This window comes from Mus pahari, chromosome 7, assembly GCF_900095145.1.
Source record: "Mus pahari chromosome 7, PAHARI_EIJ_v1.1, whole genome shotgun sequence".
In the NCBI taxonomy this organism is placed as follows: domain Eukaryota; kingdom Metazoa; phylum Chordata; class Mammalia; order Rodentia; family Muridae; genus Mus; species Mus pahari.
The window spans coordinates 73,536,224-73,560,731 of NC_034596.1; the positions used below are offsets into that span (position 1 = coordinate 73,536,224).

The following is a 24,508-nucleotide window of genomic DNA, read 5'->3' on the forward strand; positions in this document are numbered from 1 at the left end:
AAGGTGTTGGGTGCTGGATCAGCCTGCGGACAGCCGCCAGGCGAACACCCCTCCTGGGCAGGAGAGGCGCAGGACGATCGGGTCCAGCTGCGGGTCCCCTCACCAGTCTGTGCTTGCCTTTTGCCATCTTGTTTCTAGTGTTGGCTGGCTTGGGTGTACCGGGTTGGAGCAGGTCTCCCTGGAGGCAGATGAAACTGTGTATCCTGGGTTAGAGCAGGTCTTTGGGATGCAGGGAGAACTGTGGAGTGGGGGTGGGGCTGATGTGTTGGTCAGAGAGTGCAGATGGAGGGTCAGGCTGAAGGGAGATGGTGGTACAACAAGGGTGGGGCAGATCCCACTTTGGCTGGCCTTGTATTGTCCCAGAAGGCAAAGGTATTGGGGTGAGGGTGGGGTCTCACCTGTTTCCCTGGTTAGATCAGGTTTTCTGGGAGACAGCAGGGCTGTGGGGTGGGGTGGGAGGGTGATGTGCCTACCTGAAGTGTAGATGGAGGTAGACTGGAAGGGAACTAAAAATGCATTCTTAAAAACTAGTATCATGACATGTATTATATAAAGAACTTATCCTAACTGAAACTGTGATGTGCATGTGACCCTTCAACTTGGCACATTTTGTTCTCTACTTCTATGAGTTCAACTTTACTAGATTCCACAAGTAATAGATGTAGCATTTTTCTTTCTATACCTGATTTATTTCACTTAATATAATGTCCTTTAGGTTGATCCATCATGCCATAAGTTATAGCATTTTCTAACTTTATAGAGCCTAGTAGTATTTCATTTTGTATACAAGTGCATGTATGCATCTGTACACAAATATGTATGCAAATATTCAAGTGTTCACCTTTTCTTTATTCCATTTAGTTGCTGTAAGCAGTGTTAATCTTTTGCCTAGTTTATTATGACTAATGGTGGAGTTCAAATGAGAACATAGATGTTCAATACAGATACAAATACTCAATGCACTGATCTAAAGTCCTCTGGATATTTACATAATATTGGATTTACTTTGATCATATTGTAGTTCAGTTTTAATGTTTTGAGACTGTCCCCAGTGTTTCCCATAATTGGTTGTACTAAATCAGTTTACTATTAGTAATGTGAAAGGCTTGGTTTTTCACATATTCTCAGCAACACTCAACTTCCGATCTTTTAATAATAGCCATTTGAATAGGTGTGAGGTACTGTCTGTTTTGGTGGTTTTAATTTACATTTCCCTGGTAATAAATGATTGTGTGTGTGTGTGTGTGTGTGTGTGTGTGTGTGTGTGTGTGTGTGTGTGTGTGAATGCCATGGCGGCAGTGGTGGTGGTGGTGCTACTGCTGCTGCTTCTGCTTCTTCTTCTCTTTCTCCTCTTCCTCCTCCTCCATCTCCTCCTCCTTCTCTTCCTCTTCTTTTTCTTCTTTTTTTGAGAAACGTTTACTCATGTCTTTTGTATGTAAAGCATTATTTGACTTTTCCTACTTATTATTTTAGTTCTTTACATATTTAAGGTACTAACTTTATATCAGATTATAAGTACTTTCACATATTCTATAGGTTGCTTCTTGTTTACTGTGTCCTTTACTTTTAGTTTGATGAAATCTGTTTTTTGTTTGTTTGTTTATTTATTTTGGTCTTTACTTTTGAGATCATACTTATTTCTAACAGTCATTGCCAGGACAATAGCAAAAAGCTTTCCTCCTGTATTTTGTTGTAGTTTCATAGTCCCTTTAGGGAGACACTACAGATCGAAACCATGACAATCTCCATAAGTGCTTAAGCTGCCATAGCTTTTTCTTACTTATGATAATGATAAAAATGTGTTACACAGGAATTTTTGCTTTATAAAGGGGTTTATTAAAGACAAAACTGCTTATAGTATTTTAAGATCTCCCCAAAATAATGATGATTGCTGTCTTTTAGTCTATAGTGTTTTACTTTTATTCACAGTAAGAGGTGAAGGCTTTTTTTTTTTTTAAAGTCTTATCTTAGTTCTATTTAAATACAATGCCTTAATAGTAGTTATGTGTTCTTTTCACTTCTCTTTTCAAAAGTAGGACCCTCCACATATGTCAAGGATCTTGGTTATAGATATAATTAGTATCACTTTGGTTATTAGGGTCAGAAGTTACTATATACTATAAACTTTATACTGACACAGTCAGTCCTAGGTAAAATTTGCTTATAATTCTTCCCCCAGTTCATTTCTATTAGACATCTACCATACCAAAATTTCTTTTGATCTTTCTTTTCCTTTATTTAGGATTAGAATGAAAATTTTCCTGAAAAAGCAAAAGATATCTAAAAATAGCAGGATTTTTTCCAATTCTGACAAAAAATTTGGGTATATTACTCATTCTCTTAGTGTTGACATACAACTATCATCAAGACATTGGCAAAACTTGCCGTAATTCAGTAGTATTCTAGTTACTTGAAGAAAGATCAGTTAAAACATAGAACATTACAGGATTTCAGCCTTCCTGTACAGATTTATTAGATTAGCCCTTACCACACATCAATGGAGCTTGAGTGCAAAGTACAGAGACATTTTTATTAGGATAAGTTGGGTTTCCAGTGACTCTACTATGTGGTTTGGTAGCCTGGTCCTAGATATTTAATCTGTGGATTTTAGTGTCATTCAACAATACCATTATGAAATTACTGGAAATGATAATTTGGGAAAAGCACTACTATGGACTGTTATTTAAGTTTCAGTTATTTCATGTATATCCCAACTACTCATCAGAAGAAAAGCGTAAGGGTATTAAAGGCAGAGAAACTGATTTGAGAAAAAGGAAAAGTAGTACTTCATGTCCTTTAAAGATTCGAATAACTCAAGAACAATAAGATTGATGTTGCTATTTCAAATTATGAATTATTTAAATAGTTGGACTTCATTTTAGAGAGAAAGCCCAGGACAGGAAAATTTATTTAAGTAATTTTAATACAAAAGAAGTTGATTTGCCAGCATTTATTAAGAGGATACTGACCCTCTTTTGGGAGGAATATTAACTTACAAAAGAATGAGTTTCATCATGGCATCTTCATACATACATATCATTTTACATTATTCTCATATGTACTCCCCACTGCCTTCCCCATATTCCATTCTCTAGCTGGTTTTCTTTATTCTTCTATTAGACCTACTTCTGTTTTCTTATTGTGTATGCTCCATTATCTTCTCTATTTCCTATCCCCTTAAGATATTTCTTTCTCTGCTCATGATCCTCTTTCTGTTTTTATTACCCACACACACACACACACACACACTTAGGCTCCAAAAATATGGGAAGAATTTAGTCTTAATTACATAAATTTGGGCTTGTTGTTGTTGGTGGTGGTGTTTGTTGATACCACTAGAACATATTTAGGAAAGTGTTTTCACCAAAAATTCCTACCCAAACAAGCCCCCCAAATAAACCCAGAGTGTAGAAGCTATGCTTTCCATGTAAATTTAAGTCTTTTAGATTTAAATCTCTGAAATGAATTGTTATTTTGGCATCATAATATGCGCTTTCAAGATTAGAAAGCTGGTGGATGAGATTTAACAGCAACTAGTAACAGACATGACTTCATATCATAGACTGACACTCATCCTATGTCTTTTATTACAGATTATTGTTTTTCCTTGAAAAAAAAGCTCTTGATTTATTTACAAATAAGTTAAAAAAAACAATTACTTTACAAATATATGCTTTCCTGCAGGTTATGCTGGCTCATGCCTATAATCCCAGCACTGGGGAGGAAGACACAGGTAGAACTTGAATTCCAGTCTACCCTGGTATACATAGAGTTCTGGGCAAGCCAGGATGACATAGTAAGACTATGAGGATAATAAAGTAAGAGTGAATTAATTAATTCATTAATTAATTCATGAATAAATGAATGAGTAAATAAATAGTGTTCATCTTTTAAAACAATGGTTGTATGGTTCCAGCGTCTATGCAATCAGGACCCATCTACATACAATGATGCTTCAGGCTAGCCCCAAATTATAAGTTACCAGGTTAGAATTCAATATTTCAGGCTTCAAACTAACACCTAAAACTATAGCCCTAGGATCCAGGGTCCAGGCTATAGGAGACATGGTATGCAAGGCTGCCTAGTAGATACCAGCACTAATCTTGGTTCAGCAGGCCCAGGCTCTAGGAACTCCCAGATGGATCCAGGTTTCAGACTGACTTCCTCAGACCTAAGATTTAAAAGCCTATGCCTGCAGACTAAAGTTTTAAGACCACTTACAGTGGTCTGAATGTGTTCTCCAATTTCAAAAGTTAAAAATATAATCCCTGATGCATCAGTATTTTGAGGTAGGTTCTTTCAGAAGAGTTTACCTCTTCTCTGACGGCCAGCTTTCATGGTGCCAAATAGCACCACGCAGACTTACAAAGGATGAAATCAGTCATCAGTTGAGCCCACCTGTTAGCCACAATAACCCTAAGAGTGGCAAGCTTACCTGTGTGGCAACAAACACTTTCTAACTGTACTTAACACACATGTACGTAACAAGAAGAAAATCATGTTTGGTCCTAGAAACCTAGGCAACTGCCCAGGGCTAATGAAGTCACGAATCTTAGAGGAGAATGTATAGCACCCACTTTACTACACCAGCATAATTTCTAATTACACTATAAATAATATTTTTTCTTATACCTAGGGGTAAGTGTAATTTTCACCCTTCATCAAGGAAGCTTACCTTTGCAACAGACAGAGACCCTTTCAGAAAACCATACTCAGTCAAACTGCAGAGTTATGGACTTCAGTCTCAATGTATTCATTGGTAAAACAACTCTCCACCTAGGGCTTAGGGATCATTGTAGAAAAGGGACCAGAAAGATTGTAAAAGCCAGAGGATCAGGGAGTTTGCTATGAGATTGTGTTGCCTAGTTAAGTCAGAAGCTGCACCCATAAAGCCGTATTATGACTGTCAGAACAAGGATAACAATAATAGACATGCTAGAGTTGACAGAAGAAGCCCATGAGGCCTCAACTCTATACAAAGAACTACAGTCAACTAAGGAATATATATATATACACATTTGTGTTAGGATTCTCTAGAGGAACACAACTTAGAGAATGAATCAACTGTCTGTTCTCTCTCTCTCTCTCTCTCTCTCTCTCTCTCTCTCTCTCTCTCTCTCTGTCACACACACACACACACACACACACACACACACATCTGGCTGTCTATTTAGCTATCTAAAGGGATTTATTAAAATGACTTATAGTCTGTGGTGTAGCTATTCCAACATGGCTGCCTACATATGGAAGATCCAAGTAGTCCATGAGGCTGGATGTCCCAGCTGCTTTTCAGTATATGGCAGAATTCCAAAGAAATAGACTGTAATGCCAGTGAAGGAATGGACTTGTTAGCAAGAACAAGCAGGCAAGGAAAGATACGTTTTCTTCTTCCATGTCCCTTACATAGGGACAGCAGAAGATGTGACCCAGATGTAGAATCATAACCGTCACAGTATGTAACAACAATTAATAGAAAAACAGACCATGGATTTCAAAATGAGGAAGGTGTGTAGGAGGGTTTGGATGGAAGAACATAAAGTAGGAAATGATATAATTATAACCTCAGAAAAAGAAAGAAATAACTGTAAAAAAATGGACACAATGTTGGATGAGTACAGAATGGGGTAGATTTGGGAAGATTTTGGGGAAAATGTTAATATGATCAAAATCCATTGTAGCAAATTCTCAAGGAATTAATAAAATTATATTTGAAAAGATTTTTATTGGTCAAAGTTTAGTTGAATATTAGGAGAAAATGCAGAATTCATTAGAGAAATAAATTATACATGATTATGAGAGAAATGCAAAGAAGTAAAAATTTGAATGAGGAAAATAGAAGCACAGAGAAAAGTAATCGGCCTTCCAGTAATATTAGAATCAGTAGAGAAGTTAAAATTTTGCCAGGGTGATAGGTATTTCAGCCGTGGAGTGGCGTTTCCAACTGCTGGTGGAGTAAGTGTATAACAGGTTGCTGCCTCTGCTTCTGTCTTCCACATCTAACCATAAATAACCTTCAGAAATCAATGGCCTTGGTTTAATTTCTGGGTTAGAGATATATGCATGAGATTTGAGCAAATTAAAGAAAGAAGTCTTGAGAAATTAGTTTAGCTTGTCTGAGTGAACAGTATAAAATCACAAAAATGTGTTTCAAAACTACAAATAGAATACATCAAACACTTAACATCAACAAGGAATGTAATGACAAACTCTTTTATTCTATTTAAGATTCTAGGTGAAATCATATTTGTTATTTTGGAGGCTTTAATTTTCATCATGTTGACCTTATGATCAAGCTGCTTTATTGTAGTCATGTTCTTTTCTATAAAAAGAGTCAGTCTCATTTGGTAAATATTAATAAACTGAAAAATGGAAAACCCTGTACTTTCTAACATTTTATGATGGATGTGTACTAGCATACAGCAAAGGCAAAATGACTTTGCACTTAATGTTCATTTACTCACCTATATTCTACTAAATTTTTATTCTTCATCTTAATATCTAGGTATTTATCTATTGCTCATTTTACTTTTGGTACATTTGTAGTATACTTCACACTTCAGTACAGTTTGTTCTAAATACTTCAGTATGCATATTAGCTAGAGTTCAGTATTGACTTAGAGGTTTTTAATTTAAGACTTCTTTTTCTGAGTATTGGCAGATCCCTGTACATGTATAATAGAAATTCATGTTGTTGTATACAATAATAATAACCATCATGCCAAAAGGCTCATTTAAGTCAATTTTCACTTAGTACTAAATCTCATTTTTAAAAGGCAACCAGTATTTTGATGTTTCCTCTGCAGATTAGTTTGGCCTAAGAATAACACTAATATGAAGTATACGGAATACTTTTGTGTGAGACATTTCGGTTACTATAACATTTTGATTTTGTTTCTTCCATAGTATTGTGTGTATCAGCCATTTTGGTCTTTTTTCCTGCAGAATAATATTTCATTATACCACAGGATTTCCCTCCCTCCTCCTCCACCATTAATTAATATGTGGGCTATTTCCTGATTGTTTACTGCATATAAGACTTTTAATGATGACATATCTAAGTGTACACAATTCTTCATTTCTCTAGGATAGATACCTATAAGAAATTACTCAGACCAAAGATTGTCAGTTCTCAGCAATGATGAATAGCACTTTATGTGTGTGTAGGTCAGAAAGCAACTGCTGGAATTAGTTCTCTCCTTGTACCATTTCCCTTCCAGGGATCAAACTCAAGGTCATCAGGCTTGGCAGCAAGCACCCTTACTCACTGAGTCATCTTGCTGGCACACTAGTTTTAACCTAGTTAAGAACATTGTAGTAATAAATTATTGTGTTATTCCTTTTAATTCATCAAGATATTTTTACTGAGGCTATGATATAATGTGCATTAGTCAGGGTTCTCTAGAGGAACAGAACCGATAAATACATGGATATGTGATATATATGATTTATTAGAATGGCTTACAGATTGTGGTCCAGCTAGTCCAACAATGGCTGTCTCCCCAAAAGAGTCTAAAAAGCCAATAATTGTTTAGTTCAAAGGCTAGATATCTCACCTGGTCTTCATTGTGCATCTGAATCCCATAGATGTAGTCTAATGCCAGTAAGAAATGCCTCAGCAGCAGGATATATAACTGTGTCAGTGAAAAAAAGGGCAAGCAAGAATAAAACAAAAACCTTTCTTCCATATCCTTTATATAGGCTGCCAAGAGAAGGTGTGGTCCAGATTTAGGGAGGGTCCTCCAACCTCAAAAGATACAACCAAGAAAAACCCCTCACAGGTATGCTCAGGTGCTTGGGTATTTAGTTAATTCCAGATGTAGTCAACTTTTGTAACAAAATTAGCAATCACATGGTTCTAATCTGAAATAGTTCACACAGGCTTATGTTTTGAATGCTCAGTGCCCAGTTTATGGTTCAAATCTTAAGAATATGGAACTTTTCATAGTGGCACCTAGATGGCAGAAATAGATAACTATAGGATGGCCTTTGATGACAGTACTTACATTGGTTCTGTCTCTTCTTCCCTGCTTCTTGGTTCATGTTATGTGATCAGGCCTGAGCTACATGCAACTGGTGACACAGCCCAGATAGAGCCACTGCCATGCCTTTGTCAACACCTTGCTGTTTTGGTTACTGTAGCTTTGTAGTGGTTTCTAAAGTTTAATCACAATGCTTACTGCTCTTCGTTGTTGTTCTACATATATGCTTTGACTATCTGAAGTCATTCTTTCATACAAATGTTAGATTGTTTTTTTATAGTTCTATGGAGAGTACTGGTGGTATTTTAAAAGAATATTTTACTCTTGTTATGTAATATGGACATTTCAGTACCACTAAGGCTTTCTTCTCACTAACATATGCTATCTTTCAATTTATTTGTATCATTGTCAATTCCTTTCATCAGTTCTTTATAGATTTTTTAGTAGAGTTCTTTCATATCTTTGAACATATATCTGCGTTTGTATGTTTTAGCTGTTATACCAGAAACTGTTTCTTGATTTCCTTTTCATATAGTTCATTTCTGAAGATAAAACACTTTGTGATTTTGGTTAAAGCCTTGCTGAATTCATTAACCAGTTCTAATTGTTTATTTGGTAGATTCTTCTATTGTTATTTATCTTTAGGATCATGTCAGTTGCAAACAGTAACATCCTGATTTTCTTTTTTTTTTTTCTTTTTTTTTATTATTATTTTCTTTATTTACATTTCAAATGCTATCCCGAAAGTTTCCCATACCCCTCCCCCCACCTCTGTTCCCCTACCCACCCACTCCCACTACTTGGCCCAGGCCTTGCCTTGTGCTAGGTCATATAGAGTTTGGAAGACCAAGGAGCCTCTATTCCCACTGATGGCCGATTAGGTCATCTTCTGCTACATATGCAGCTAGAAACACAAACCCCGAGGGTACTGGTTAGTTCCTGTTGTTGTTCCACCTACAGGGTTGCAGCCCCCTTCAGGTATTTGGGTACTTTCTCTAGTTCCTCCATTGGGGACCCTGTGTTCCATCCAGTAGCTGGCTGTGAGCATCCATTTCGGTGTTTACCAGGCACTGGCATAGCCTCACAAGAGGCCGCAATATCAGGGTCCCTTCAGCAGTATCTTGCTGGCATGAGCATTAGTATCTAGGTTTGGTGGCTGATGATGGGATGGACTCCCGAATGGGGTACTCTCTGGATAGTCCATCCTTTCATCTTAGCTCTAAATTTTGTCTCTGCACCTATAACCTTTCATGAGAGTTATGTTCCTTATTCTAAGGAGGAATGAAGTATCCACAAATGGTCATCCTTCTTGGTTTTCTTCTGTTTTCCTTAATGTGTCTTGGATATTCCAAGTTTCTGGGCTAATATCCGCTTATCAGTGAGTACATATCTAGTGACTTCTTTTGTNATTGGGTTACCTCACTAAGGATGATATCCTCCAAATACATCCATTTGCCCAAGAATTTCATAAATTCATTGTTTTTAATGGCTGAGTAGTACTCCATTGTGTAAATGTACCACAGTTTCTGTATCCATTCCTCTATTGAGGGACATCTGGGTTCTTTCCAGCTTCTGGCTATTATAAATAAGGCTGCTATGAACATAGTGGAGCATGTGTCCTTATTACCAGTTGGAAGATCTTCTGGGTATATGCCCAGAAGAGGTATAGCAGGATCCTCCGGTAGTACTATGTCTAATTTTCTGAGGAATTGCCAGACTGATTTCCAGAGTGGTTGAACAAGCTTGTAATCCCACCAGCAATGGAGGAGTGTTCCTATTTCTCCACAACCTCGCCAGCATCTGCTGTCACCTGAATCTTTAATCTTAGCCATTCTGACTGGTGTGAGATGGAATCTCAGGGTTGTTTTGATTTGCATTTCCCTGATGGCTAAGGATGTTGAACATTTTTTCAGGTGTTTCTCAACCATTCGATATTCCTCAGTTGAGAGTTCTTTATTTAGCTCTGTTCCCCATTTTTTAATGGGTTTATTTGAGTTTTTGGAGTCCAGTTTCTTGAGCTCTTTGTATATATTGGATATAAGTCCTCTATCTGATTTAGGATTGGTAAAAATCCTTTCCCAATCTGTTGGTGGCCTTTTTGTCTTGTTGACAGTGTCTTTTGCCTTACAAAAGCTTTGCAGTTTTATGAGGTCCCATTTGTCAATTCTTGATTTTACAGCACAAGCCATTGGTGTTCTGTTGAACATCCTGATTTTCTACTTCACAATTTGGACAACTTTATTTCTTTTTCTTTGCCTGATGGCTTTAATAGGACCTTCCTTCATTGTGTTTATTAAAAGTGTGAAATTGGACTTTCCTGCCTTATTCCTACATGAAAAGAAAAAGTTTTTAGTTTTTTCTCGTTCAGTACTTTGTCAATTGTTTATTACCTGTGGTCTTTATTTGAGGCATGCTTCTGTTGAATTTTCTGATCCTGTGGTTTTTATGTTTTACCCTGTCATTTTTTGTGTTTACCCCCACAGTAACACACTTCCTCCAATAAGGCCACACCTCTTAATAGCACTACTTTCTATGGCCAAGTATTGAAACATTGAATCTGGTGTGTGTGTGGGGGGGGGGTGGCAAACCTATTTTAAACCACCACAAATATATTGCCCTCTTTCCCTCTGGTCAGTTCCTCTGCCCTGCCCTTTTTTTCCCTTGTTCTGTCTTTTGAGACAGGACCTTACTGTGCAGCCCTGGATGCTCAGGAACTTGCTATGTAAATCAGACTGATTTCAAATTCAGAGAGATCCTGTGTCTCTACTCCTGTCACTTCCTGATTTTGACTTAAAGGGCTGGAGTTAAAGCATGCATACTGTACCCAGTAAGCCATATATCCCTAACTCTTTAACTTTGTTTTTGTTTTAGTAAGTATCATTTCTTGCATTGTCAAAGTCTCTTCTATTCCTAGTTTGTTGTTTTAAGCAGGAGACTTAGGCATTAACACACTTTTTCTATGTTATGATTACTGTTGTGCCCTGATTGTGGTGTTACCAAAGACCACCAATGACCACCAGAAATTCAACTTGTATGCAAAAGTAAAGAATCTTTATTCAAGCTTAAGCTCAGATCTCTCCAGCCTCTCCAACTCAGTGAATGTGTATGGAATTTCCCAAGCTGGTGAAGCCTTGCCTATTTATCATAGTTTTAGCAGGGTAAGGGACTTTCCAACTTGGCAGTTACATGATTGGTTAACATTTGAAAATTGCAGCTTAGAGCATTTCTTATTGGCTAGTAATGATTTCAGCATGTTATAGGCAGTCATGGTTAACTTGAGTAATCTATTTCAAAACATCTGGCATAGTAGGTACTTTCCTCTTAGGAACTGATTGGCTATTACCAAGAATGGAGTGGTTGTTGCTAGGGGCATCTTGGTTCCTGGAACAAGTTGTGGTTTTTCTAGTAACTAAGTTCAAACTAAGCATAAGCTTAACATAAGATAGAGTCTAATACAAAATAGAGTTTGTAATGTTAGGGTAGGCCCTTTGATTACATAATTATTTTACTCTATTAATGTGTTACTTTATTGACTTTTGATAGATTTATCACTTTATTTTAGTTTTCTAATTATATCATTCTTTTATTTAGAAGAAATCATATTTGTGAACAGGCAAATTTTAGACCTGAGTTCCTCTTATAGACCTATTATTTAACAGGTAGTAGTGTTTTTACATTATTCTTGTGTTAAGTTTCCCTATATATTACTTAATAAGTTTTACTTGGTTTCCAATTTGGGAGAAAAATGAAACATTCAGATAAAATAAGGTCAAAGATCTCTAAACATGCTCAGTTTAAATAATCTGTACCTAAATGTTACAACAAAGTTGTCAAGAATCAAAGATAGAGATCTTGAATTCAGAAAAGGAAAAGAATCATGTCAGATGTAACAGGGTTTCAGTGAGGCTATTATTGTATGTCATAGCAGAAACCTGAGGTCCTCCTTTGCTATATATTGTTTGTGGTTGGTTTGGTCTCCAGGAACTGCTGTATCAAAAAGCCATTTAGTCAAGTTATTTAGTTAGTTGGAAAGCTTTTTGTATCAGTTTATATAGTTGTTAGTCTAGCCTTTACTAGAAAGTTTTCTAGATGTGAAGCTAATATAACATGTCAAGAATATGTTGGGTAATTTTGGTTGGCAACTTAATTATCTATTCCCTGCCCCTTTTGTTATTTAGATGAAGGCACCTGTGACTTCTGTCAACTGAGGTTTATTCTCTGAATTAGTGACTAAAGCTATGATGGGATTTCTGAAAAAGAATATTGACTAAGATACCTTTGATTTCAAAATAAATGCGTTATACTTAGCAGTTCTTCCAAAGGTTTAAAACACAAAGAAAAAGCTTATTCCTAATTGGAGTACTTTGCAGTAAGTTGGAAATTGCTACTTTTGCTTTTCTAGTAGTTCCATATCAAGGATACTTTAAAAACGTTATTCCAAACTGAAATTCTAACATTAATTGGATTGACAGATCTAGTTTTAAAATAGTCCTTCTAAGTATATATCTTGAGAAATATTAGCTTTAGATTTTTAATTGGCACTAAAATAATTTGCTTTTATTTGGTTATCCCAGTATTATATTGTGACTAAGAAGAAAATCTGTGTTTAAATCTCTTGAAACTTATGTTAATTGAAACCTACTCCTTTGAACAAGTCTTAACCATTAAATACTAACAAATTTCTGTGCCCTTGACTCATCCTTGTTATTGCCCTGTTTAAAAACATTATGTAGTCTAAGAATATTAACCATGTTACTATTTGTGGTGGATTAAATATGTTTGGCCCAGGTGTTACAAGGTGTGGTCTTGTTGGAATAAGCATGGTCTTGTTGGAATAGGTTTGTCACTGTGGGCATGGGCTTTAAGGCCCTCAGCTGCTTGGAAGCCAGTCTTCTCCTAGCAGCCTTCAAATGAAGAGGAAGCACTCTCACCTCCTCCTGTGCCATGCCTGCCTGGATATTGTTGTGCTCCCACCTTGATGATAATGGACTGAACTTCTGAACCTTAAACCAGCCCCAATTAAATGTTGTCCTTATAAGAGTTGCCTTAGTTATGGAAAAGCCATCCAGAGACTGCCCCACTGGAGGATCCATCCCATATACATACACCAAACCCAGACACTATTGTGGATACCAAGAAGTGCTTGCTGACAGGAGCCTGATATAGCTGTCTCCTAAGAGGCTCTGCCAGAGCCTGACCAGTACAGAGGTGGATGCTGGCAGCCAATCATTGGACTGAGCACGGGGCTCCATTGGAGGAATTAGAGAAAGTACTGAAGGAGCTGAAGCAGTTTGAAACCCCTTAGGAAAAACAACAATATCAACCAACCAGACCCTCCAGAGCTCTCAGGGACTAAACCACCAACCAAATAATACACATGGAGGGATCCATGTCTCCAGTCATATATGTAGCAGAGGATGGCCTTGTTGGGCATCAATGAGAGGGGAGGCCCTTGGTGCTGTGAAGGCTCAATGCTCCAGTGTATGGGAATACCAGAGTGAGGAGGCAGGAATGGGTAGGTAGGTAGGGAAGCACCCTCATAGAAAGAGAGGGAGAAGGGATGAGATAGGGGGTCCCTAGAGGGGAAACCAGGAAAGGGGATAACATTTGAAATGTAAATAAATAAAATATCCAATCTTACATTATCTGTTAAGATACAATAAGCTATAACTCTAGCTCCAGGAGACTCAGTGCTCTCCTCTGTCCTCACAGTCACCTGCATTCATTTGCATAGACACACATATGGGTAAATATTTGGAGAAAAGCATTTATTATCACAATTGTTTATAGCTAGAACGTGGAGATTGAATTTGCTTCTGATACTATATACAGTATCCAAACACACAGACACACACACACAGACACACACACACACAGACACCTACTTACTTTTGATTGTTGTACCTTTTTATATTTTACTTTTTAATTTTTTTAATTAAAAGTTTTTTTTTTTAAATCCCAAATACTATATCCTGATTATGGTTGTTTTCCCTCCCTCTACTTCTCCCAGTTCTCCACTACTCCTCTCCTATCTGGATCTACTCCCTTTTCTGTCTTTAATTGAAAAAACAAACAAACCTCAGCACGGCACCATGAGGCCTGGCCCGACAGACCAGACCCAAGATGTTCCCAGCCTAGCAGCTTGCAGCTTGGGTGGGTAGCAAGCAACCCCCGCCCCAGTCTGGCACCACTGAACCTGATGACCACTAGCCCAAGACAACTCCTGCCCAGTGTCACATGGCATGTGTAGGACAAAGCAGTCCTGAGACCACTTCTTAGCTGACCCTAGAGGCCCTGGGTAACACGATGATGATGAGCAAGTAAGTGGTGGAGAGATGGAAGAGAAAGAAACACAGATAGATACATGTACAACAGAGAAACAGAGAAAGACAGAACTGGAGACTCACGGGTAGTGAGCAACAGCATGATGTGAGTAGACAACAGTGTCACCAAGGCCATGGTGAGACTCTGACCTATGCTTCCATGAGAGAGAGCCATGGCATTCCATGAAGGCCATGTCTGGATCAATGGCCCTAAAGTAGGGAGAGTCTGTTATACCAAAGGTCACACCCTACTCTAGACTGCTACCCAGGCCATGTTGATGTCTAAGAACTGTACAGAAGTGGCCCCACCCTTCACCACGAGCCTGCCCCTTCCAACCTCTCCCAGGAGGTACAGTAGAGCTGGCCCTGCTGTCTTGAATAAGCAGGGCATTGCGGGCATGAGAGCAGGAATGTTGGCTCTCCCCCTTGTAGCCATGGCATTGAATGAGTTAGCTGGGGCAGTGCTTGAGAGTCTGCCTTGGTTGTGTGGATTTGGAAGAGCTGGCAGACTGATGACCTCAGCTACCGCCCAGACCCAAATACAGGGATGTAAGTTGGCCAACCCCCAAATTGCCCCTATTGATAAAGTCTCCGAATCACAAGGCAACAACAGGATATCCGAGAGGAGTTCCTGTAAAGACCAACCTAGTATTGATAGTGTCGCAAAAGCCAGAGGTCTTGAACCAATGTCTTATTGCAATGAACATTTACAAGCAAAGAAATGTGGACAAAAGAGTATATGACGAAACATACTTCGATGCATTACAGATTCTACAATGAGATTTTTTTCTTTTGTGTTGGCGGGTGCAAGAGCAGTGGATGGGTAAGAAGGGATGAGGAGATAAGTGGGATTGGGGAACATTAAATACAGTTGCTGTCACTATTATTTTTCTGAGGGAAAGCTGGGCTCTAGGAGATGACTAAAGTGCTAAAGTCTGTTTTATTCTATTTTTATTTTTTGCGATGGGGTCTCACTGTATAGCCTTGGATGTTTTGGAATTCACTATGTAGACCAGGCTGGCCTCAAACTCATAACAGATGCAAAACTTAGAAATTTGTCTGCTTCTACCTCCTGAGAGCTGGGGTTTAAAAGTGCTGAAATCTGAGTTGGAGTGATTTCCAAATTTTAGAAATAACATGGAGAGGAACAGTTGTGAGGCTTGTATCCAGTCTGGAGCAAACAGCCAAAGGAGAGAGAAAAATAGCCACTGCTCTTGGTATCAATACTATCTCTGTACACTATGCTATTTGCTGTTCCCCAACATTGCAGCCATTCTATTTCTGTTACTGTTATTACTGGTATATACATGTGAAGTAGTTTGATTCATGTTTTAGTGTGAGAAAAAATCTAATTTAACTGATGGATTTCTAATAAGTTTCCTATTCATTTAAATTTGTAAATAAAACCCTTGAACTTATTCTGTGTAGTGTACAGAGTTCATAAGTGTTTGAGCTTGTTTCATGAATGGTTCAGATAAGTGAAAATCTAATGGTGTCCACTGGGTGGCAGCAGTCTACTAGATCCAAGGGCAGATCTGAAGGGCCAGCTGGGTAAAGCTGATCAGCACAGTTTGCTGAATGATAAGCTGTCCTTCTTCACCGGGAGCTGGCTGACAGCCTGTGTGCCAATCTGTCTAAAGCTTGATTCTTATCCTTTTGAGCTTAGAAAAGATATTTTTACTTAAAGAAAATTCCAGAATGGTCAGTCCTGAAAAAAATGTGTGTGTATACATATTTATATACATAAAAAATTCAGAATCAGTAGGTAGTATTTATGTATTTTATATACATATGTTTCTATGTACATAAATAACAATAATAAAGAAAAGCTTGAGAGTAGGAGAGAAGCACGGAGGTATTGAAGGAAGAGTGTTTTCTATAGGGTAGATGGGGAAATGATGTAATTCTGTTTCAAGTAAAAATATTTTTTAAAGTGTCAGGTTGGGAGGAATGAGAGAATATGCACTGTGTTCTTTTCAAAAAAAATGATTGCCAACTACAGCTTTAGACAATATTACCAAGTATTTCCGTATGTTATATTCTCCTTTAGTTTGAATTATAGATAATAGTTAAATGAGAATAGCAGATTTACAGACACAACCTGGTACATGGCTGTAAGCTATAAAGACAAGATTTCTGGGAAGTCCTGAGCCAAGCATGTTGATGCTTAGGGCTTATTTTCTGATGAGATTGATAATCAAGCTAGTAATCAAGCTTGTATTTTCATGATTATTATTATAATGAAGATATTCATTGAAGATCCAAAATTCAGTAGGAGTGCTAATAATATATACTTTTGAGGTAAATTGTTAGAAAACTGTAACCAGTATTTTGAATCTATATAATTTTTAAAGAAACACAGTAAGAAAATGTGTATTAATTGGATGTAATGATTCTGCTGAGTTTATTTTAGTAATGTCTATAGTAATACTGTATAATCATTTTTTTTGGTTAGTTACAGGTAGTTAATGAAGATGAAAACAGTATATATTACTTGTTTGGGATTTTTGGTGTTGATTTTTTTGTTTTTTATTTTATTTTGTTTTGGTTTGTTTATTTGTTTTTGGTCTTATCCCAAGGCTAAATTTCAAAATTTGTGGTGTTCATCTGTAGGCTTAGTGCTAGATAACTCAGTTTGATTTTGTAATTAATTTGTAATAATGTAATTAAATTTGACTCGTATATCAGAGATATTGTTTTGGAAGATTAGGAATTTACAGTAGTGGTTAAAAAAACAACTGGAATATCTCAAATTAGGAAAATAATGTAGTTACACTTAGATTTTAATTTTTGACTACTAGAGCTATGTCTTATTAAAATACACACTTTTAAATATTGAAATAACTATGATGTGTTTTACATAGAATCTTTTTTGTAGGAATAGGGAGTACCAATATATGAATCTCACTTAAAGAGTATTGTTCTAATGAATATTCAGGGGAACTACCACTGAAGAAAAGTAAACAAAATATAGATAAACCCTTACCTTTATCAGTTAACTTTAATTGTCAACTTAAGGCAACCTAGAATATCTTAGGAAATGAGTGACAATGAGGGATTGCCTAGGTTGCCTACATTGGTTTGGCTTGTAGGCCTGTCTGTGGTGAATTATCTTAAGTTACTTTATCAAGTAAGATGACCTAGTCCACCATGGTCACCATAGAGTCTAATACCATTCCCTAGTCAAGGGATATTAGACTTTATAGGAATAGAAAAACTGAGCTGAGCACAAGCAAATCAGCGAATATATACATTCACTCTCTCTTTGCCCCTGATTGTGGATGTAAATGTGACTAGCTACTTTAAGGTATCCCCACTGTGACTTCACTGCTATGATGGACCTTGGAAGTGCAAGCTAAAATAAATCTCTGCTCCCTTAAATTGCTTTTGTCAGAGTATTTTATCACATCAAGAGAAATGAAATCAGAACATTATTCCATATTGTCCTTTATTGCAAAGTTGGTGTTTTCTTTCCCATTTTTTTTCATTATTCTTTTTTTTTTTCCACCCAAGACAGGGTTTCTTTGTGTAGTCCTGGCTATCTTGGAATTCACTCTTTAAACCAGACTGGCCTCGAACTCAGAAATCTACCTGCCTCTGCCTCCCGAGTGCTAGGATTAAAGGTGTGTGCCACTACCACCTGGCTTTTCTTTCCCATTCTTATTCATTATACTTTCATACTTTTAATTTATACTTAGAATAAATGTAGTCTTTATTTTGCCTTTTAAATTATTTTTTACTCTAAATGGACTCAGCAGGTTCTATTTATGTATTTATGTAACATTAACAATTTAAAAGGGGGGAAACCAGAAATTGGAAAGGGAGCTGACATAAAGAGGAACATAGAAGGAATTGGAGGAAGGAAAGGGAATGGGATAGGAGGGGCATGATGTAATTATGTCATAATTTTAAAAAAAGCAAAACTTAAAATATGTATTATATTGTTTAAATAATTTCATACTGAAATGTTTCTGTCAACTTTGTCCATATGACTCATCCATATTGATAGATCTAATCCTTCATTGAAACTCCATCAAGTATTTTATTACACTTGCATTTACTTAATTGATTTTTGTTTTGGTATAGCTTAGGCTAGGCTAGTAGTTGCTGGATATATAACATCAGATGACTTTGAATTCCAGTCCCCCTGCCTCCTGCTTCTTCTCTGTGCTAGAATTATGTATGCCACACAGCCTACCTTCAGAATAATTAATTAATTTTACTATTGTTAGTCCTAAATTGTACACCATTGTAAGTAATTCTTCAAAGAGTTATGTATATGTAACAATTTCCTTAGGGTATGTATTTAGGTGCCCAGTTGTTGGCAAACAAACATTTATTTTCAGTTTTACTCGCTTCATAATATTATTCTTCACATAGTAATATCATTTTATATCTTCAACAACAATGCATTGAAATTTTCATAAGATTTAGTATATTGGAATTAAAGTATTAATAATGTGATACTATCATTTGTATATTTGCAGTTTTGATATCTATAAATATTGTTTAAAAATGAAGCTCCAGTTCTTTATGCTATCTTTTGTTTTTGCTTTTTTCTGTTTTTTGTTTTTTTTGCTTTTTCGGTTTTTTTGTTTGTTTGTTTGTTTTTGTTTTTGTTTTTGTTTTTGTTTTTGTTTTTCCGAGACAGGGTTTCTCTGTGTAGCCCTGGCTGTCCTGGAACTCACTTTTTAAACCAGGCTGGCCTCGAACTCAGAAATTCGCTTGCCTCTGCCTCCCGAGTGCTGGGATTAAAGGCGTGCACCACCATGCCTGGCATTTGTTTGTTTGTTTTTGTTTTTTGTATAGTATAGAGTTCATTAAGGGTATGGGGAGGGGAGTTGAGATAGTAGTAGAGGNAGAGAGAGAGAGAGAGAGAGAGAGAGAGAGAGAGAGAGAGAGAGAGAGAGAGATGGGGGGGGGAAGGAGAGAGAAGTAAAGGAGTAGAGGAGTGGAGGCCAGCCATGGGCACTAGGGGGGAGAGGGGGAAGGAAGCAGAGAAAGAACAAGAGAGTAGGAGGGAGCAAGAGCGTGCTATCTTTTTCTACCTTTTTTCTAGTGGTGATATGTTTCTAACTATTGATAGTTTTTTCCTATCAGTTTATAGTTTTAATTTAGGATGTCCTATAATTGCCTTTTGATCTACCTCTTTCCAATAAAAAAACTCATTTGGTTAAGTTTATCTTGTGCTGAACATCCAAATAAAAAATTTGATGTTTACACTATTATCTATCTTTTCTCTAAAAGATATTGTGTTCTCCTGGAGCAAAGTTTGAAGTCTGATGTCTAGGTGGTAACAGAAGGGTGATGCAGCTAGAGAGCAAACAGTGGAGATCAGGTATCAGCACATACAGTAAAACAAGCAGCACATCACACACCCAGCCATTTGCTTCTACTGTCTTTGCAGAATAATTATACTCCATCTTCTTATATTCTGTTTTTAAGTAATTTGAAATATTTTTTCTGCTTTCCTGTCTAAGTGGCTTAATCAATTTGTAAGAAAATTAAGTAACATTATTTAACCATGTTTATTTTTTCTTGAATATTAACTGTGACAATTAAGGTTATTTTTTTTAACATGTCAAGAGAGTTAAAAATTGATGGTGATTAGAGGAAAGCATAGTTTGCTTCCAAATGAAGGATACTTCTGGTAGGCATCTTTGGTGCTAGGGAAAAAAAAAGGATGATACTAGAAATGGAAAAGAGAAGAAATGAATGAAACCTGATGCATTTTTTATGTATGATATTCTAAATAGACTTGAATATTTTGGGGTGTTATGTTTCTTTCTGTTTTTCATTGGATCCATGGAGTTTGAAGAGTTTGTAAATAGGTGGTTTAATAAAAGAATGGTGGGTAATTATGGTGATGTATGCATGGTCACTGTAGACCCATCATGAAATGTAAAGAATCTGCTCATGCTTAGTGACATGAGAAGTGAAATCTTTAAAGGTGCTGAAGAAAGAGCCTAGTTGGTGGAGTACAAATGCACTCCTGCCTTCAGTCTCCAGCATAAGAGAAAGTGGACAAGTGCAGCCACACACCTGCCATCATGTCTTCACATCCTCTTTGCTTTCTGATTTCTATATGCTTTGCCATAGTTAATTGTAATCCTGGAAATCATGAGATGAAGTAAATCTTCCTTTAAATTGTTTCTTCAGATATTTCACCAGAACAATACAAATGATATTATTCAAATAATATAATATCTGCATCTCATTGGTATAAAGTTATCTTATGTTTGAATAAGACAATATTCAATAATGAAATAAAATTTGAATAATTTTGATACTCAATTTGTAATATATAACCTAATATTTAAATTTATTCACGATGTGCCAATGGAGAAATTTTATACAAAAGAGTAATTAATACTCATTTTATTTTTGTTTAGAAAGGCAGCTTTGTACCTTTACTCGTGATTAGGCAAACACCTTTTAGAATATAAGATCAGAAGTATAAATTTACTCAGTATTATGGATGACTACAATTTCAGTAAGGCATTAATGAGAAAGGATATGAAACACTGAGATAGTGATTCTCAATTTTCCTAATGCTGAATCCCTTTAATACAGTTCCTCGTATTGTAGCAAACCCAACCATAAAGTTATTTGCATTGCTACTTCATAAGTGTAATTCCTACTGTTATGAATTATAGTGCAAATATCTGTGCTTCCCAATGGTGTTAGGTAATTCCTGTGAAAGGGTCATTCTATGCCCAAAGTGGTAGTGACCCAGAGGTTGAGAAACGGTGTTCTATGGAGATAGAATGGATCACGCATTGTTGTGCTTATTCCTGAATTGAGGTGAATGCATGATAGTTATATGTGGCACAAGAAAGGGGAAAGCATTTATAATAGTATTTTTCTTAAGTCATAGTACAAATGAATTTAAAATTATATTAATTACTTTTCAATATTCTTATCTTTTTGGATATTTTTTTCAAGTATACCATTGTCTTTTTATACCATAAAGTTTCAAATGATGTTGCCTATTGTATTTAGGTTTCAGATTATCCAGAGACTGTTTGATCTTAAATGCTACCTTGCATTTAGTATATAAAGAGCTACAAGTGTAGAATTTGTTTTTAAGTAGAACAGAGCATCTGTTGGAAAATAAACATTTCTTCCTATAACAATAAAAATGAAGAAGAGGGCTGGAGAGATAGCTCAGCAGTTAAGAGCACTGACTGCTTGCTCTTCCAGAGGTCTTGAGTTCAATTCCAAGCAACCACATGGTGGCTCACAACCATCTGTAATGGGATCCAATGCCCTCTTCTGGTGTGTCTGAGGACAGTACAGTGTATTCATATAAATGAAATAAATAAAATTTAAAAAATGAAGATAAAATATGCATATTACTATTCTGCAACAGAATTTACTTTAGAACTGATTTTTAGCCTAGGTTGCGAATTGTATAAGGCTTGATCTTTCTATTTTTTGTCCTGATAATATTGAATTGCATTAAATATTCCAGCTAAATCACTGTGTCAGACTATATAAAACTAGACAAAACAGTCCCATTTTATGCTTCATTCAAGAGACATATCTTAAACATAAAGACTAAGAGATCATTGAAGAAAATGTAACATGTTAACATGTAAATGAAAATTTGTGAAGCTATACTAATTGTCAACAAAGTAGCATTTGAATTAAGACCAGATATGAAAGTTGGATTTTTGTAATAATAAATCGTCAATGTTCCAGGAATTTATCACAATCAAATGAATATCACAAATTAAGAATGTTTTCAAATGTGTAAAACAAAAATTTGTATAAGCAAAAGCTAACAAAACAAATTTCTAAACATATTTTTGGAATTTATGATACATCCATTAGTAGCTGATAAAATACATAGATGACCCATGAGGGATGAGATACCAGAAAGTTGGTAGCAAAACAATGTGTAAGTTAACTGACAATGAAAGAATTTTTTTGTTTTAGATGGAGATTATAGCCTTTAAATTTTATATGGAATGTTGACCAAGAGATCTCAGAAATGCCTTTACACTTAACTGATGATGGACAAATGTTCTAAGACATACATTAGAGAAAGTATGTTTTCCATGAATCTTGTTGGGGAAACTGGATGGCCAGATGCAGGAGACTGAACTTAACTACTAGCTTTCACTTGTCCAGAAGTCTAGCAAGGTGGACTAAAAGTGTGCATTTAAGACTTGAAATGCTGGAATTTCAGGTAAAAAACAGGGAAATACTTTAAGATATTTGTACAGGTGAATGATTCCCTGCATAGGTCCCCCAAAGTACAAGAAACAAAAGCAAAAATTGGTAAATGGAATAGTATCAGGATCAAAACAACAACAACAAAAACACTTCTTCCTAAGCATACAATTAATGGAGTAAAAAACAACCTAGATAATATTAAGAAAACTTTTCCCAACTCCGGAGATACCTAACACATTCAAAATTAAACTAGAAATCCCTTTTTATGGGTTAATAATACATGTTCTGAGATAATAGCACAATTGATGTTCTGGCTTCTTTAATGCCAAGTTGACACACGCTAGAGTCATTTGGGAAGAGGGAACTTAATTTTAAAAAAAAAGATGTCCCTACCAGATTGGTCTATGGGCAGCCTATGGTATATTTTTTTTATTAATCACTTATGTGGTGGGGAAAGTTCACTGTGGTAGTGGTTCACTGTGGTCCTGGTTGTTATAAGAAAGCAGGCTGAGCAAGCCTTGGAGAGCCAGCCAGTGTAAAAGTAACTTTTATTCATCTGATGTAATTGTCATCTTGGAGGCTTATTGCTCAATAAGCTCATGCTTTCTAGTTCTTTCTGAACTCTAGCTTGCTGGTTCAACTCAGCTGTTCTGGCTCACACTCCTCTCTAAGCTGACTGATTCAGCTTCTCACTGAATTGCTCTGCTTGGCCTCAAACTAACCCTGGCAATTTGTTCTAATTTTTTGGCTTCTTATTCTCTGATTCCAACTGCCTCTGCTGACCTGCACTGAACTAGTTGAACTCACTGCCCTCTTAGTTGCCTCTCTTTCCTGTGATTTTTCTCTTGTGTGTTGAACATATATCTCATTCTGTCAAATATTTCTGATTCATCACTTTGTCTTCCCTCCATTAGAAGTCCCTTTCGAAGATGGCTGCTTCCATCTACAGACTAACTTTACCTTTATTGTTTGGGACTAAGGTGTATACTAAAGATATGTCTGTATTCCAGCCAGAAGGATAAAAGGTGTGTCAATTTGGCTGGATCACATAGACCTACAAGGTCTGTGGATGTGATACCTTGCCAAAGTAGCCATGTTGCTACATTAAAATTCCTCTACAAGCCAGTGAGTAGGTTCATGGTCTCAGCATTAGTTTTTGATTCAAGACTTCTGCTCTTATTTTTCTGTGGTGGATTGTGTTGTGGACACAAAAGATGAAGCAAACTTTTCTCCCCAAGTTAGTTTTTGTCATGGTAGTAGAAACCCCAAGACAGTTGGTACAATACTTGCCACTCATGAATGTGAGTCTTCATTTGTATCCCCAGGCACTCATTTAAAGAGCAAGACACGGTTACATGTGTCTGTATTTCAGCTCCTTGGAGGCAGAGAAAAGTGCTTGCCCACTAGTCTAGCACACCTTTACCCTAGCTCTTGGGAGTAGCAGCAGGTGGATCTCTGAGTTCCTGGTCCCAGGACAGCCAGAGCTACCCAGAGAAAGCCTGTCTCAAAAAGCATAAAACAAACCAAAACAAAAAATAGGTAAGGCTGAGAGTATTAAAAGAATACACAGATATTGACCTCTGACCGCTAAATGCAAAGTAAAGACCATCTACATATATATGTACACATATGCACATACACACAAGCACATATGCCTATACCACACAGTTACACATACACAAAGATTTTAAATGTGTATAAACATCTATATAATTTACCCAATTTGTTGTCTCATTGTATTAATCATTTTAATTATTTAGAAGATATTTAGAATAATAAGAGATACTTAACATTACAATGACAGCTCCCTGTGATAATCTATTTAACAATGATAAATAGGGCTGGTGAAGTATCTCAGTGTATAGAGGTGCTGGCTACCATGTCAGTGACCTGAGTTTGATTTCCAGAACCTACATAGTTTAAAAAGAGAATGCAATCTGGCAAATTACTCTCTGACCAGGTCATATGTGATATGTGCCTCCCCTACTCTACCCATACAAAATAAGAAGGACAAATATGAATAAA

The 24,508-nt window shown here is 36.6% G+C and overlaps 1 protein-coding gene across 11 annotated transcripts in view; it reads left to right on the forward strand.

Moving 5' to 3' along the window:
- The window catches only part of Gphn (gephyrin), a 418,076-nt gene that overhangs the window by 65,645 nt on the left and 327,923 nt on the right, over positions 1-24,508 (forward strand). The window lies entirely within an intron of this gene.